Raw genomic sequence first — 4,488 nt, forward strand, 5'->3', positions numbered from 1 at the left:
AACCGCTTATCCTTGCCAGCTGACTTTCGGACCAGAGACGGGGGACCCACCGTGAATTGGTGGCCAGCCGATCGCAGTAGAAGAGGAGACGGACAACCATTCACACTCACGCTCATACCTAAGGGCAATTTTAGAGAGTCCCACCTGCCTACCATGCATGTTTATGGAATGTGGGAGTAAACCAGAGCATCCAGAGAAAACCCTTACAGGAGAACATGCAAACTCCACACAGGAGGACCAGCCTAGATTTGAACCCAGGATGCCAGAACTGTGAGGCCGACGCGCTAATCACTCAGGCGCCGGGCCGCCTTGTCACAATGCAATGAATGGCTAATTTCTATGCTAACTATACCAGTCTACATAAAAAACAATTCTCATGTGACTACCGTGAGGGGAGGCGTGAGGGGTTAAGAAAGAAATAGCAGGCCTCCAAACCTCAAATTAAGCAAAGAAAGAGCTGGTGGAAGATAGATGAAACATCTTCAACAACCGAGATCAATATCAGAAAACCACAACATTGATGAAAAACACGTGCATACGGATCTAATCTTGTGGTCTAATTTTCGGACAGTATTCGATACTCCAAAAATAGCCGTACCAGGGGCTGATACCGTTTACTGGACAACACTTTGTTACTACTTTTTATCCATTTCCTATTTTAAACATTTTGCTTTCTACAGGTTTTTTTTAACATTATTTGTGTAATTAAAGAAACAGTTCTCTATTAAGTCAGTAGCGATTGTATAATCACAACCCTTTGTAAAGAAGAGCAGCATACCTGCGGCCTGTGGATCAGAGCCTGAGTATTCCGAAGTAGGTACTCAGCCAGATGAAACCTCATTTGAACCTCACTTTGCACCAACATTTCCAACTCAATCTGCACATCCACTAAACCACGTGTCAAACCGATTCCGCCGAGGGCCACAGTGGGTCCTGGTCTTTGTTCCAACCGATCCAGTGCCGACATTTTAATCAATCAGGTGTCTTCTAAAATAAGTAGCACCTGAGTTTAATTAACTGATTACACTTGCAAAAGGTATCTTCTTGTTGAGTTGGAATGAAAACTTGCACCCACTGCGGCACTTTGAGGACCGGTTTGACACCCCTGCACTAAACCATTACTCTACATGGCCAAATAGTCATTAACTTAACAGGATGAAAAGTTTGGTGACAAAAATGGACCTTTACCCCTGCGCGAGAGCTGAATCTGGCATTTCTTCCAGACTCACGTACTCTAGGCAGAACAGGCATCTAAAAATGAACTTCAGGATACAAAGGCACATATAAGTCACTAACACCACACTTAATATGACATGTAAAATTATATGGACCAATGTTGGCTCCACAGATGGCAAAGATTAGTTATGTCAACAACAACTATCTGTTGAGGTTCCATGGTGTTAATTGGGAGGATCATGTAACTGTTGCCATCTTGGGTTGTCACTGAAGAATGGTAATGTGGCTTCGGAAGTCATTTACCCTCTTGACTGGATATGCTGGCACCCCTTGAGTCAGACATGGTGATTTGAGGTGGGGCATGATCCACCAGATGAATGACCTTTCCATCTACATCTGAGAGATTAAGTAAACACAGCGACAGGACAGACCTATTAAATCATTTTGACCTTTCAAAGAGGATATGGTAAGGTAGTTATGAGAATATGTACACGTAGCTTCAGTCCAATAATCGTTCATGTTGCTGGTGCATTTCATCTCATTTTATGGTTTGATTTACTGTACATAGTCAGTGTTCTGTCATCTTGTAGCACTCTACCCTGGTAAATGAGCCTCTGCTTGTCAACTAGGATCTGCACTGATGGCCGCCGAAGGGAACAATGCGTCATGTGAAGCTGTCATAAGGTTGGACGAATTAGAAAACTATTTCAGTGTTACCCAACCTTTTTTAGCTGCAGCACACTTTTTACATTGAATAAATCTCAAGGAACACCATCATGTGAAAATATTTTAATTTAAATCCATGTCGCTTACATATAACAATGGTCATTCTCATCAAAGTTTTATCAGAAGGAATCACAAACTATAAACTAAAAATTATTCTAAAATCTAATTTTTCACACTGACCTAATTTCACCAAAAGTTGATGTCTGCGGACCTTGAACAACTTCCGGTTTGAGTGATACAAAAATAAGTAATGTAATGTTTTTAATCGTATTTAATGATTTTTCTCCAAATATTACTTAAATCTCCTAATATTAAACAAAAAAAATTGTGCTCACAGAGACTTTACATCGCCAAAAGTTGATGCCCTAGAAACCAACTTCCGGTTCCATGTTAGATTAAAATAAGAAACAAAATGACTGTTTCACAATTTGAATCGTGTAATAGGATAATTTAATATAATATTTTGATTTTAACCTTCTAATAGTTCAATTTTAATCTCGTTATATTCATATTAATTTTTCTCTCTGAGTATTACATTGTATAACTTCTTGCAATTTCCCGCGGTACACCTGACTATTGCTCACGGCACAGCGGTTGGGGAACACTGCATTATTTAATCTATGTTGTGGCATTACCTCGCTTCTGACTACAGAAGCGCATTTGCCTTTACTTTAAAAATAAAATCAAAACGAAAAATAAATCAACTTAATTTATTTTTGAAAATTCAATTTTTCTCAATAATTTATTTTCTGGGATTTTTTTTTCTTTTTTTCTCCCCAATTCTGTTTTTCTGATTAATTTATTTTTTATTTTATTTTATTTTTATAATTTTTTTTCATAACTCCTTTTTGCTTGAATGATTTATTTTGAGTTTTTTTTTTAAACTTTGTTTTTTTTTGAGTAATTTTTTTCAGGGTTGTTTTTTGAATTCTATATTTTTTAAATCAGAAAAAAATCATCAAACAAGAATGCAGCAGTTATCAAGATACTTGGAAGTCTCCCGCGAGCTGCGTTCCGCAAATTCTAGACAGGCACCTGCTCGCGTGCACACTTGGTTCCTATTACTAGTCTTCTATTCAGCACAATCAAGTTTTATTTAGATATAGGGCTAAGGCAGTGGAAGATAGCCCAGTCATTAAGTCACATTAATGAGATTGTCATTATAGTTTGTCGACTTTACGCAGGCAACCTGCGCATATGCGTATCTTCAGGAGAAAGGGCCATTCATATCTACTATAACTACATGTTACAATGTTTGCCCAAGGATAGTTGAACTCATTTAGCTTTGTCCATAGATACCAGATGATGCATTTTAAATGCATTCATGTTGGTTACGTTGTGACTCAACAGACGACTTGGGGCTGTTGAAAATACTGAGCCCACACGGCATGCAACTGAGAAGCTGGACTTTGAGTATGCCTACGGCTTATCTAGATTTACTGTATATAGTAATACCTTGACATACAATGAATTTGAGATATGAGTAAAATTCCGAGCAAATATTTACCCTGAGATATGAGACAAATTTTGAGATACGAGCATACGAGACAGCCAGGTGGCCGAGACGCGAGAGGCTGTCATGATTTCTTTCTCGCCGCATCTCCCCCGTGTACAGATCTCTATGAGCACTGGGCGGAGCATTGCATTTTTTCCATGTTTTTTTGCGTTAGTCAGTGCAGAATTAAAGGAAACACAATGGGTCCAGTGCGGCCCGGTGGCGCGAGTGGTTAGCTCTGGAGAACTGGGTTCAAATCCAGGTCACGTCCATCTGCGTGGAGTTTGCATGTTCTCCCTGGGCCTGCGTGGATTTCCTCCGGGTACTCCGGTTTCCTCCCACATTCCAAAGATTGCATTGTAGCCTTATTGGACACTCTAAATTGCCCCTAGGTATGGGTGTGGGTGTGCATGGTTGTCTATCTCCTTGTGCCCTGCGATCTGGAGTCAGCTGGGATAGGCTCCAGCACCCCCTGCGACCCTAAAGAGGATAAAGCGGTTCAGAAAATGAGATGGGGGAGAGAAAACATCATATTTCACATAGAGGTCATTTATACAGCGCGTATTTTTTTCTTTTTTTACAGTGTGATGAGCGTCATGTTTTTTTTTTTGATGCATCCCATAATACGACGCGATTACCAGTAAAGTTCATCTTAAATATGCACAAATCATTTTTGAGGCAATTTGGTGGGCGCAATTCATAAACTATATAGGAATGATTAATCACTGTGTTTTTAAATATTTGATAATTGTTGTCTACGTCCAATTCACTTAATATTTTACAATGACATTAACGCAAGCATTTTCTTTTGATGATTACCATTTTGCGGCACATTTAGCCTTTTATGGAAAAAGTGACTACTTTTGATAGTTATAAAAATGTATAATGTATTTTTAAATTATGACAATGGTCGAATATAGTGTTGTTTCTTTAACTGTTGAGAGTATTTTTTAGGGTGAAACGCGCTACGAGCACAGGGAAGTCAACTACCCCGCGACTCTTGTTTTGAATGGATTTACCGTAGTACGTAGAGTACGCGGCAGCGTATTTTTAGTATCCGCTCATTTGATCACGAGAACACGAACGTCCGC

This window comes from Stigmatopora argus, chromosome 21 (genome assembly GCF_051989625.1).
Source record: "Stigmatopora argus isolate UIUO_Sarg chromosome 21, RoL_Sarg_1.0, whole genome shotgun sequence".
NCBI classification, from domain to species: Eukaryota; Metazoa; Chordata; class Actinopteri; order Syngnathiformes; family Syngnathidae; genus Stigmatopora; species Stigmatopora argus.